This window comes from Palaemon carinicauda, chromosome 39 (genome assembly GCF_036898095.1).
Source record: "Palaemon carinicauda isolate YSFRI2023 chromosome 39, ASM3689809v2, whole genome shotgun sequence".
NCBI classification, from domain to species: Eukaryota; Metazoa; Arthropoda; class Malacostraca; order Decapoda; family Palaemonidae; genus Palaemon; species Palaemon carinicauda.
In genome coordinates, this window is record NC_090763.1 from 35130420 (window position 1) to 35144163 (window position 13744).

At 46.6% G+C, this 13744-nt stretch overlaps 1 protein-coding gene across 3 annotated transcripts in view; it reads right to left on the bottom strand.

The window, feature by feature from the left end:
- The window catches only part of LOC137631117 (plasmolipin-like), a 232385-nt gene that overhangs the window by 54485 nt on the left and 164156 nt on the right, over window positions 1-13744 (bottom strand). The gene's annotated exons all lie outside the window — the stretch shown is intronic.

Below are 13744 nucleotides of genomic sequence, written 5' to 3' on the forward strand. Positions count from 1 at the left end.
CTCAACAACAAAGATAATTAATATTTAATTTTATGTGCCTACATATTGAAAACCCTTAATTTTCAATATTTAACTTAGCCGGTGATTATATAAGCTGCAACTCTGTTGCTCGACAGAAAACTCTACGTTTAAAAATCCGCCAGCGATCGCTATGCAGGTAGGGGGTTGTACTTCAACAGCGCAATCTGTCGTGCAGGTACTCAGTACTCAATGTAAACAAAGAACTCAATTTTCTCTCTGTCGGGCTACCGGCAAGACCTACTAATTCGCTGTGCTAACTGGATTTGTTTTCACAACTATTGGTGAAGTACACTATTCTAGTTTTGAGCTTTCGCTATGCAGGTGTTTTATCTTCATCCAAAACTTGAACTCGTTTTGGATAGATTTAATTATGGTGGACAAAGAGAGTATGGACTTTCTTTCACTTTTAAATGGCCGACCCTTCCCTTAGACGGAAGTGTGTTTAGGCTTTTTAGTAATTATCTTATCACGTTATAGATTTTCCTCTATATATTTTATATCTCTCCGCCTTTATTAGGCTTCTTCGATTAACTTTCCATTTTTTATAAACATATAAAATAAATTTTAATGCTTTGTTTATATAGACCTTTCCTGAGAGTAGGCGGTCCTAACTTGGAAACCGAAGTTAATCAACATTGAGCCCTTTATATCGTCTTTAGCTTTTAAAGGATTTAAAACTTTTTAAATGTTATATTTTATGAAAGAATTTCTTTGATAGTCTTCGTACTGTTTTCAAAGATGAACTAACGTTTAGTTTTCAATATTAATCTTACCCGATAATCATGTAGCTGTCAACTCCGTTGCCCGACAGTATTCTACGGAAGGGATACGCCAGCGATCACTATACTAGAAGGGGGTGTACTCACCAGCGCCACCTGTGGCCAGGTACTGCAGTACTTCTTGTTGACACCACCTCAATTTTTTCCTCTGTCGTGCTTCCGGCAAGACCTACATGGATACGCTTATAATTTTGGAGTCTTGTTCACGGTTTTTGGTGAAGTATTGCTCTATGATTTCAGGCTTTCGCTATACTGGAAACTTGTCTATTAGCTTAGATAGCTTTTATATTGATTTGATTAATGGCTAACGATCTTTTGCTTTAATTGGAATCCCCCTTGACTGTTATTTGATTCAAGATGTCCGACCTTTCTCAAGCTCCTCCCCAAAGACGATGTAGGTCTTGTATTAGGCGTATTCCGAAGGCCTCGGTTGATCCTCAAACCGTTTGTTCCGACTGTAGGGGAAAATCCTGTCAGTTGGAAGATCGATGTGAGGAATGCGCCGGACTTTCGGAACTTGATTTTGTTCGATTCCTCAAGTATACCACTAAGTTAGAGAGAGAGAGAGTTAGGAGGAGTTCGGCTCGCTCTTCGCTTTATTCCTCACCCCATGATCCTCAACCTTTTCCTCCCCCTGTAGTGGCTACCCCGAACCTACTATTTGTGCTCAGCCTGATATGTCTGATGTTTTACGTGCCATTCAGGCTTTAGGTGATAAAGTGGAGTCGGTAGTGAGTGACCACAAGTTCCTCTTGGCGGACGTCAAGGAACTTAAAGGTGAAAAGTGCAGTGGGAAGTGGTAGTGCCAGTGCTGTGCCGAGTGCTAGTGTCAGTGTCAGTGTTGTGCGTGAGGGTACTTCTGTGCGTGCCAGTCGTCCTCCCAGTCCGGGACCTCTTGCAAGCTCCCAAGCCCAGGGGAGAAGCAATGTCGAAGGGCAAAAGGGTTCGGCAGGCCTTGATCGGCGCACAGAAGTATCCTCGGTGGTTGCGGGCGTATCTTACAGAGATCGTCACTCCCACTCTCAGACGATTGAGCCTTTATTTTTCTCGTCTGCAGAAGAATTTTCGGGGAGAAAAACGCTGGGACTCAGGTCTCAAGACCTCTTAAGCGTAAAGTCCAGACCTCACGAGTTCAACAGCCCGGATGTAGTCCATTGGGCTAGCTCTGACTCGCCGCAGTCATCAGGTGACTGCACACCTCCTAAGAGAGGTAATGGCGATGCCTCAACAGACCTCAACTTCTGTTAAGGCTTTGCCTCAACAGACCTCTTCGTCTGTTGATCCCAAGATGGCTTTTGCTGCAGTCCATGCAGTCGCAGCTTGCGGTCTTAATGCGTGAGTTTCAGGCAGAGAAGGTTACACCTCCTCCTGCGAGCGCTCCTCCTCCTCTCCGCAGTCCAGTCTGCCAGACGTTCGAGGTTGAGGTTCCTCAAAGCTACCTCCATGCGTGAGCTACCGCGTTGGGAGTTGCCAGTTACCAGCGTTGTGCAGCAACCTCCACCTTCCTTGATTCAGGAATCTCTTACCACGCGGACAACCTCCTCAACAATGGGGACAGGAGTCTTATGCCTTACAACCTCCTCTTCCTTTGAGGGCAAGAGTTTCTTGCAGTAAGACCATCCTCGAGGCAGCAACCTCTTGAGGTACGACAACCTCTACCATCCTTGAGGCAGCCACCTCAGCTCTCGCAAGCTGCTACCTCCTCTTTCCTCGAGGCGAGAAACCTCAACTCCTCGAGGCAAGCACCTCAAGAACCTCAACTCGTGAGACAGGAGCCGCGTTCTGCGCACCCGCCACCTCAACTCTCGCAGCTCACACCTCAAGAACCTCAACTCGTGAGACAGGAATCTCTTACTGCGCAACCACCTCAACCCTTGAAGCAAGCGCAACTCTTGAGACAGGAACCTCATGCAATGAGTCAGCCACCTCAACGCATGCATATACCACCTTCTCCTCTACTTGACCAGTCTTTGCAGCCTGAACCTCAGGTTTTACTTCAGTCCGCCTCTCACCACACTTGCTCCTCAAACCTCCGCAGAACCTCCTTCATCCCAGCCTCATGACTTTGTCATTACCAACCCTCATCCTCTTCAACAGAGACTTGAGGATGAGACCGCAAGTGTTTATGCACCCGCTTGTCAGGATTCTGCTGTTCAGAGCATACCGCTGTAACTTTACCTCTCGCTTCTCAACCCTCAGGTGATGAGGTTTCTGAGGAGGAAGCTGCGCACCTAGATGATCCCTCTTCGGACGTGGAGGAACCCAAGTCGTTACCACCCTCCATTGACCTTTCGCAAGGTCCTGGCTCTTTTCAGAGAGGTTTACCCGGATCATTTTGTTTCTGCTACCCCTCGCTCTCCTCCATCAGAGTTTTCTCTAGGCATGCAACCGGTTAAGTCGGCCTACACTAAGCTCGTCTTTGCTAGATCCTCTAAGAGAGCTTAAGAATGTTAGGGGATTGGTTGCAGTCCAAACAACAACTAGGGAAGACTTCTTTTATGTTTCCTCCTACTAAGCTGACTTCTAAGGCGGGCGTATGGTATGCCACAGGAGAGGAACCAGGCTTGGGAATCCCTGCCTCTGCCCAGGCTGACTTCTCAAGTTTGGTTGACTCTCCACGTAGATCGGCTATGAGGCGCTCTAAGGTCTGCTGGACCTTTTCCGACTTAGACCACTTCTTAAAGGGTGTCTTTTCGCGCCTTTGAGATTTTCAATTTTTCTCGACTGGTGCCTGGGGGCCTTGAGCAAGAGACTGCCCCTTCTGACAGGACTCGGCCATGCTTATAATGTCCTGTATGGATAAAGCAATTCGCGATGGGTCCGGCGAACTTGCCTCCATGTTTGTTTTCGGGAGTACTCAAGAAAAGGGAACAACTGTGCACTTTCCTTTCCACTGGTATCACCTCTTGTCAAAGGTCTCAGTTACTTTTTGCTCCGCTTTCTAAGTTCCTGTTTCCTGAGGAGCTTATCAAGGAATTGTCCTGCGGCCCTTATTCAGAAGGACACTCATGACCTTGTGGCCTCTTCAGCTCGTGAGGCTAAGGTTGCTCCTTCGGTTCCTAGAACTTACCGCACCCCAGTGGCCGATACTCCTGCCTACAAGATTTATTCCGCCCTTTCGTGGCAGAGCCCCCAGCCGAGGAAGTACCCGTCCAGACGCTTTCAGGGGCAGGTCTAAGAAAGGTCCCAAGCCTTCGAAAGGCAAACACTGACTCTCCTCCTCTCCAGACAGCAGTAGGAGCCAGACTCAAGATCTTCTGGCAAGCTTGGGAAAGAAGAGTGCAGACGCCCAGTCTGTCAAGTGGCTAAGGGAGGGTTACAGGATACCATTCTGCCGCAATCCCCCTCTGACCACTTCTCCCATCAACCTCTCTCCCAACTACAAGGAAAAGGACAAGAGGGCTAGCGTTACTCCAGGAGGTGTCGCTCCTGTTACAGAAGAAGGCAGTAGTGATAGTCCGGGACCATCAATCCCCGGGCTTCTACAACCGTCTCTTTCTGGTGGCCAAGAAGACAGGAGGTTGGAGACCGGTGCTGGACGTCAGTGCGGCTCAATGCTTATGTCACCAAGCAGACGTTCACTATGGAGACGACGAAGTCGGTCCTAGCAGCGGTCAGGCAGGAGGACTGGATGGTCTCGTTGGATCTGAAAGACGCTTACTTTCACGTTCCTATTCATCCAGACTCCCCAACCTTTCCTGAGATTCGTTTTTGGAAAGGTTGTGTACCAATTCCAAGCCCTGTGTTTTGGCCTAAGCACAGCGCCTATGGTGTTTACGCGTCTGATGAGGAATATTGCAAAATTCCTCCACTTAGCGGACATCAGAGCCTCCCTTTATTTAGACGACAGGCCTGTTAAGAGCCCCCCACAAGTCGTCGCTGTCTGGAGAGTCTCAACTGGACTTTGGACTTGATCAAGGAACTGGGTCTTTTGGTCAACTTAGAAAAGTCCCAGCTTATTCCCTCCCAATCCATCGTTTACCTGGGAATGGAGATTCGGAGTCAAGCTTTTCGGGCTTTTCCGTCGGCCCCAAGAATCAGCAAGCCCTAGAGTGCATTCTGAGCATGCTGAAGAGGAACAGTTGCTCGGTGAGACAGTGGATGAGTCTAACAGGGACCCTATCATCGTTAGCCCTGTTCATAGAGTTAGGGAGACTCCACCTCCGCCCTCTCCAATTCCATCTAGCAGCTCACTGGGACAAGGATTTGACGCTCGAAGCGGTCTCTATTCCTGTCACCAAAGAGATGAAGACTACTCTCATGTGGTGGAAGACCAACATCCTTCTCAAGGAGGGTCTATCGTTATCGATTCAGACCCCCAATCTTCATCTCTTTTCGGACGCATCAGACTCGGGCCTGGGGCGCGACCTTGGACGGACAGGAATGCTCGGGAACATGGAACAAGGAACAGGAAACGCTTCACATCAACTGCAAGGAGCTGCTGGCAGTTCATCTGGCCTTAATGAACTTCAAGTCCCTCCTGCTAAACAAGGTGGTGGAGGTGAACTCCGACAACACCACAGCCTTGGCATACATCTCCAAGCAGGGAGGGACCCATTCGAGGAAGCTGTACGAGATAGCAAGGGACCTCCTCATTTGGTCAAGAAGTCTAAACCTCACACTGGTTAACGAGGTTCATTCAGGGCAATATGAACGTCTCAGCAGATCGCCTCAGCAGGAAAGATCAAGTCATCCCCACGGAATGGACCCTTCACAAGAGCGTGTGCAACAGACTTTGGACCTTGTGGGGTCAGCCAACGATAGATCTGTTCGCCACCTCCATGACAAGAGGCTCCCTTTGTACTGTTCCCCAGTTCCAGACCCAGCAGCAGTTCACGTGGATGCTTTTCTGCTGGATTGGTCCCATCTCGACCTATATGCATTCCCGCCGTTCAAGATCATCAACAGAGTCATTCAGAAGTTCGTCTCTCACGAAGGGACACGGCTGACGCTGGTTGCTCCCCTTTGGCCTGCAAGAGAATGGTTCACAGAGGTACTACAATGGTGCTGGTCGACGTTCCCAGGACTCTCCCTCTAAGAGTGGACCTTCTACGTCAACCTCACGTAAAGAAGGTACACCCAAACCTCCACGCTCTTCGTCTGACTGCCTTCAGACTGTCGAAAGACTCGCTAGAGCTAGAGGGCTTTTCGAAGGAGGCAGCCAGAGCGATTGCCAGAGCAAGGAGGATATCCACTCGTAGAGTCTATCAATCCAAGTGGGAAGTCTTCCGAAGCTGGTGCAGAGCCAATGCAGTTTTCCTCTACCAATACCTCTGTAACCCAAGTAGCTGACTTCCTGTTACATCTTAGGAATGTTAGATCTCTTTCGGCTCCTACGATTAAAGGGTACAGAAGTATGTTGGCTTCAGTTCTCCGCCACAGAGGTTTGGATCTTTCCTCCAACAAGGACCTACAAGACATCCTTAAATCTTTCGAGACTTCTAAAGAACGTCGTTTGTCCACTCCAGGCTGGAATCTAGACGTAGTCTTAAGGTTCCTTATGTCTCCTAGGTTCGAACCTCTCCAGTCAGCTTCCTTCAAAGACCTTACTCTCAAAACTCTTTTCCTCGTCTGCCTTGCGACAGCCAAAAGAGTTAGTGAGGTTCACGCCTTCAGCAAGAACATAGGATTCACATCCGAATCAGCAACATGTTCTTTACAGCTCGGATTTTTAGCTAAAAATGAACTTCCTTCACGTCCTTGGCCTAGATCGTTCGAAATTCCTAGCCTTTCCAACATGGTGGGTAACGAGCTAGAGAGAGTTCTTTGCCCTGTCAGAGCTCTGAAATACTATCTTAAAAGGTCAAAACCTATACGAGGACAGTCAGAGGCCTTATGGTGTGCCATCAAGAAACCTTCGATGCCTATGTCCAAAAACGCAGTTTCGTATTATATAAGGCTTCTGATTAGAGAAGCTCATTCTCACATGAAGGATGAAGACCTTGCTTTGCTGAAGGTAAGGACCCACGAAGTGAGAGCTGTAGCCACTTCGATGGCCTTTAAACAGAACCGTTCTCTGCAGAGTATTATGGATGCAACTTATTGGAGGAGCAAGTCAGTTGTTTGCATCATTTTATCTCAAAGATGTCCAGTCTCTTTACGAGAACTGCTACACCCTGGGACCATTCGTAGCAGCGAGTGCAGTAGTAGGTGAGGGCTCAGCCACTACATTCCCTTAATCCCATAACCTTTTTAACCTTTCTCTTGAATGCTTTTATTGTTGTTTTTTGGGTTGTTACGGTAGGCTAAGAAGCCTTCCGCATCCTGTTTGATTTGGCGGGTGGTCAATTCGTTCTTGAGAAGCGCCTAGGTTAGAGGTTGTGTAGAGGTCCTTTAGTATGGGTTGCAGCCCTTTATACTTCAGCACCTTAGGGTTGTTCAGCCTACTAAGAGGAACGCTGCGCTCAGTAAGGAAGACGAACTTATTAAAGGCAGAGTAATGGTTTCAAGTCGACTTCCTTACCAGGTACTTATAATTTCATTGTTATTTTGAATAACTGATAATATGAAATACGGGATACTTAGCTTACTGATATACATGTACACTGGTTTTCACCCACCTCCCTGGGTGTGAATCAGCTACATGATTATCGGGTAAGATTAATATTGAAAAATGTTATTTTCATTAGTAAAATAAATTTTTGAATATACTTACCCGATAATCATGATTTAATTGACCCACCCTTCCTCCCCATAGAGAACCAGTGGACCGAGGAAAAATTGAGGTGGTGTCAACAAGAAGTACTGCAGTACCTGGCCACAGGTGGCGCTGGTGAGTACACCCCCTTCTAGTATAGTGATCGCTGGCGTATCCCTTCCGTAGAATTCTGTCGGGCAACGGAGTTGACAGCTACATGATTATCGGGTAAGTATATTCAAAAATTTATTTTACTAATGAAAATAACATTTTTTTTATTGCTACGCAGTTGTTGACGTTCAGGACGTTCAACATGCGCTCTATCGTTACGATAGAGAGAGAGTGTATCACGGTTTCACTTTGCAGTAAGAGTAAATCGATTCTGACGTTTTGTTCTTTCTTTCTTAGCTTAAATGTTTTAAATTCTAATTTAAAGGAACTTTTTATTTGAAAAACCCTTTGTTTTTTCCTTTAGTCAAATAACATGTTTTTTTTGACGATATATAATTGGGCTCTTCTCTTAGGTGCGAAATCAAGAGAGAAAGAGAGAGAGAGATAGAGACGGAGGGAGAGAGAGGAGAGAAAACGTTCCGTTCAAGCGGGTAACGTTGTTCTCGTGTTACTCTCGTCCCTAGTCTCTGTACGGGGAGGAAGGATAAAACGTTTTTTTAGGTTTTTATTCTCGTCCCCAGGCTATGTGCGGTGAGAGATTGAAAACGTAGTTATATGAACTAGTGTTTAGTCTCTTTCCCAGCCACTGATTTTTCTTTTTATCTTAAAATATGTTTTCTGTTTTTGCTGGTATTATGAGCTTGCATTATACGACTAATTTCGCAATTACTACCTTTTAATGAAGGGTAGAATTGCGTGTTTCAGGTAGAAATAAGTGCAAAACAGAAAATCGAAGTGATAAAGTGATATGCGCAAAGTGTTACAGTGTTGCGTCCGAGGCGCAAAGTGTTACAGTGTTGCGTCCGAGGGTTCGTCTGATCGTGCCTGTCGTTCACCTAGTCCGGGACCTCTTACAAGCTCCCAAGCCCAGGGGGAGAAGTAATGTCAAAAGACTTATGGGTTCGAGAGGCCTTGACCAACGAACAGACGTTTTCCCTCTATGGTATCGGGTGTTTCTTACCAAGATCTCCCCTACCATAAGACGAGAGAGACGTTGTTTCTCCTCGCCATCCGTAGGCTTTTCGCATAAGAAACCTGTCACAAGGTTTCGAAGCCCTTAAGCGAAAGTCAGTCCTTTCAGGACAGGTCCAGCGTCCTGGTTTACAGCCATTAGGACAGCTCTGACCCTATGCAGTCATCGGATAACTGCTCGCCGCCTAACAAAAGCGTAACACAGACTCCGAAAGTCTCTTTTTGTAGGCAAAGTGTTGCGGTCACAGACGTTACCCTCGTCTATTACCACAACCATTTCCGTTGATCCTTAAGGGGTTGTATGGCAAAACATGCAGTATATGCTTGCCTCCCTTATGGAAGACTATTCTGCCGATTAGTCCGTTGAGTCTAGCCGTTTATCTCATCGATATCCTGGCTTTCAGCCAACCTAACGTTCCTTTGTGCTTACTGTTGACGTTGGCGTAGCTTAGTCACGTCAGTCAGGTTGTTTAGAACCACACTCGATGCGGTCTCGTGTGGTTTTTCAGCCGCATTTGGACGTTTAGGCCACTGGCTGATGCTCCTGTTGACGTTCTAGACGTTCACTAACAATCGGAGTTGACTTGTTTTGACGCTGTGCGTCAACCTCCGCATTCTAGAGTTGTTTTGACTGCTCAGTCTAGGCAGTCAAAGCAGTCTCGAGTGGACGCTGTACGTCCTCACGCACCTGTTGTGGTTGACAGTTCAGTTGTTGACAGTTCACAGACTGTCAAGCAGTTACATGACGTTGCGTTCTGGTCCGCTACTAATGCACCAGTGAGAGACTCAGCTTTTATCGGACAAGGTTCCTGTAGATGAGGAAGTTGCTGTTCTCCCTCCTACTGATATTCCCTTGAGGACTCTGTCAGATGGAGAGGAGCCTTAAGCTGCTTAGCCTCCTATGGACTTTAATTAAATCATGATGATTTTTTTAAGGATCTTCGTCCGGATCTTGTAACTGCTGCTCCTCGTTCGCCTAAACGTCAGAACTTACACTAGGCCTAGCTACTTCGAAGCCAGTTGTTTTTTAAGCTAGTGCTCTCTCGCTCTCCTAGAGAGCGTTACGTTGGCTAGGCGACTGGTTTTTCACCAGGAGGAGTTTTGGGGGATACAGCCTTTGCTTTCCCTTCTTTTAAACTGGTTTATAGAGCGAGAGTCTGATATGACACGAGAGAAGTTCTCGGCTTGGGAGTTCATGCCTCTGCCCAGATAGACTTCTCAATTCTGGTAGACTCTCCCTGGCGCCTAGCCAGGAGACGCTCCAATTTGTTTACAGGTCAAATTCTCAGCTGTTGTCGAGCCTTTGAAGTTTTGCTGTACTATTATGTCACGCATAACAAGGCTTTCAGGGGATGGTAAACGGTTCCGCCTCAGTCACTAACCCCGTCTGTTGCCACACCTGCTCCCGTAGACCCTAAATGGGCTTTGCTGCAAGACATGCAGTCCAAGCTTGCGTCCTTGATAGAGGACTTAAATGCGGAGAAGAACCTTCTGGCCAACAACCTTCCAACCGGTCGGTTGTGCGCCCTGTTGACGCTGAGGTAACCTACTCGCGTCTGCCAGTTGAGGTGGTTCCTCCACCTATGCGACCCAGTGTGGGTTGCCAGCCGCACGTTGACGTTAAGCGACGCTCGGAGGTGGTTGTTGACGTTCAGGACGTTCAACAACCAGCAGAAGTGACTTGTTGTGACGCAGTGCGTCAACCTCAGCAACCCGGTAGGGTGTTGACTGCACAACCCAGACGGTCTAGACAGTTTCGGGTTGACGCTGTGCTTCCTCGCGCACCCATGGTTGTTGACAGTTCACAGACTGTGCTGCAGTTCCATGATATTGCGTCCGGCTCCGTCACGCATCCACCAGTGCGACCGGATTCAGCGAGTCAGACGTTGCCCACTCCGTTGCCGTTTCCTCATCAGTTTCGGATGAGGAACCCTCTGATGAGGACGTTGCTGAACAAGACGATCAGCCCCCAGCCCTGCTATCCATCCAGAAGATGCTGAAGAAGGAACGCTGCTCAGTCAGGCTGTGGATGAGTCTGGTAGGGACGCTGTCATCCGTGGATCATTTATGTCACTAGGAAGACTACACCTCCGTCCTCTTCTATACCATCTAGCTTTTCACTGGAAAAAGGACAAGACGCTAGAAGCGGTCTCGATCCCGGTTTCCGAAAAGATAAAGTCTTGTCTGACTTGGTGAAAGGACTATATCAACCTAAGAGAGGGTCTTCCCCTGACTGTTCAGACTCCCAACCACGTTCTCTTCTCGGACGCATCGGACGTAGGCTGGGGTGCGACATTAAACGGTCGGGAATGCTCGGGAATATGGAACTCGAGTCAAAGGACAATGCATTTCAACTGCAAGGAGCTACTGGCAGTACGTCTGGCCTGGAAAAGCTTCAGGTCTCTCCTTCAAGGCAAAGTGGTGGAGGTGAACTCGGACAACACCACGGCTTTGGCGTACATCTCCAAGCAAGGAGGGACCTACTCTCTGACGTTGTACGAGATCGCAAGGGACCTCCTCACCTGGTCAAAAGGTCTAGACATATCACTAGTAACGAGGTTCATCCAAGGCAACTTGAATGTCATGGCAGATTGTCTCAGTCGGAAAGGACAAATAATTCCAACAGAATGGACCCTCCACAAGGATGTATGCAAGAGACTTTGGGCCACCTGGGGCCAGCCTACCATAGATCTCTTCGCAACCTCGATGACCAAGAGGCTCCCAATATTTTGCTCACCAATCCCGGACCCAGCAGCAGTTCATATAGATGCCTTTCTCCCAGATTGGTCACATCTAGATCTATATGCATTCCCTCCGTTCAAGATTGTCAACAAGGTACTGCAGAAGTTCGCCTCTCACGAAGGGACAAGGTTGACGCTAGTTGCTTCCCTCTGGCCTGGAGAGAATGGTTCACCGAGGTACTTCGATGGCTAGTAGACGTTCCCAGAACACTTCCCCTAAGGGTGGACCTTCTACGTCAGCCACACGTAAAGAAGGTACACTAAGGCCTCCACGCTCTTCGTCTGACTGCCTTCAGACTATCGAAAGACTCTCGAGAGCTAGAGGCTTTTCGAAGGAGGCAGCCAGAGCGATTGCTAGAGCAAGGAGAACATCCACCCTTAGAGTCTACCAATCGAAGTGGGAAATCTTCCGAAACTGGTGCAAGTCAGTATCCGTATCCTTGACCAGTACCTCTGTAACTCAAATAGCTGACTTCCTCTTATATCTGAGGAAAGAACGATCTCTTTCAGCTCCCACTATCAAGGGTTACAGAAGCATGTTGGCATCAGTCTTCCGTCACAGAGGCTTAGATCTTTCCAACAATAAAGATCTACAGGACCTCCTTAAGTCTTTTGAGACCACGAAGGAGCGTCGTTTGGTTACACCTGGTTGGAATTTAGACGTGGTACTAAGATTCCTTATGTCAGACAGGTTCGAACCGCTACAATCAGCCTCCCTGAAAGATCTCACCTTAAAGACTCTTTTCCTGGTATGCTTAGCCACAGCTAAAAGAGTCAGTGAGATTCATGCCTTCAGCAAGAACATCGGATTCTCATCCGAAACGGCTACATGTTCTACAACTTGGTTTTCTAGCCAAAAACGAGCTGCCTTCTCGGCCTTGGCCAATATCGTTCGATATTCCAAACTTATCGTATGGTTGGAAATGAACTAGAAAGAGTCTTATGCCCTGTAAGAGCTCTTAAGTTCTATTTAAAACGAACTAAACCTTTACGAGGCCCGTCTGAAGCTTTATGGTGTTCAGTTAAGAAACCATCTTTGCCTATGTCAAAGAAGGCTTTATCCTAGTTTATCAGACTGTTAATACGAGAAGCTCATTCCCATCTGAATGAGGAAGACCAAGCTTTGCTGAAGGTAAGGACACACGAAGTTAGAGCTGTCGCAACTTCCGTGGCCTTTAAACAAAATAGATCTCTGCAAAGTATAATCGACGCAACCTATTGGAAAAGCAAGTCAGTGTTCGCGTCTTTTTATCTTAAGAATGTCCAGTCTCTTTACGAGAACTGCTACACTCTGGGACCATTCGTAGCAACGAGTGCAGTAGTGGGTGAGGGCTCAACCACTACAATTCCCTAATTCCATAACCTTTTTAATCTTTCTCTTGAAATGTTTTATTATTGTTTTTGGGTTGTCCGGAAGGCTAAGAAGCCTTTCGCATCCTACTTGATTTGGCGGGTGGTCAAAGTCATTTCTTGAGAAGCGCCTAGATTAGAGGTTCTGATGAGGTCCTGTTGTATGGGTTGCAACCCTTGATACTTCAGCTCCTAGGGGTCGCTCAGCATCCTAAGAGGATCGCGAGGCTCCGTAAGGAAGACGTACTTAAAAAGGCAGAGTAATTGTTCAAGTCGACTTCCTTACCAGGTACTTATTTATTTTAAGTTTGTTATTTTGATAACTGCTAAAATGAAATAAAAAATCCTTAGCTCATAATAATGTAAACATTTATTGCTGGTCTCTACCCACCCCCCTGGGTGTGAATCAGCTTATATAATCACCGGCTAAGTTAAATATTGAAAAATGTTATTTTTATAATAAAATAAATTTTTGAATATACTTACCCGGTGATTATATATTAAAGGACCCTCCCTTCCTCCCCAATAGAGACGCAGTGGACCGAGGAGAAAATTGAGTTCTTTGTTTACATTGAGTACTTGCACGACAGATGGCGCTGTTGAAGTACACCCCCTACCTGCATAGCGATCGCTGGCGGATTTTTAACGTAGAGTTTTCTGTCGAGCACCAGAGTTGCAGCTTATATAATCACCGGGTAAGTATATTCAAAAATTTATTTTATTATAAAAATAACATATTCTAATAATTGACGCTTCATTTCATCCCAGCTCTCTTTAGGTCATTTTCCTAATCTCCCAAATGTCTTGAGATTCCCTCTTTTTGTAAATTGGGCAACCACATGTGAGCTAAGATTTGCACTACAATGCTTTGGTTAAACTATTAACTAAATCAATCTCTTATTCTCTACTAGACAAAATAATCTCCAACAATATTATTTCAACCCTTTTGAAGTATAGTATTTTATTTATTGTTATATTTAGAAAAAACTGAGTTCTTGTTACTGTACTTGGCAAAGTATTGTAGGTTTTCTAAATGTGATATTAATAAGGAACAGTTAATTTGGTACTAGAAA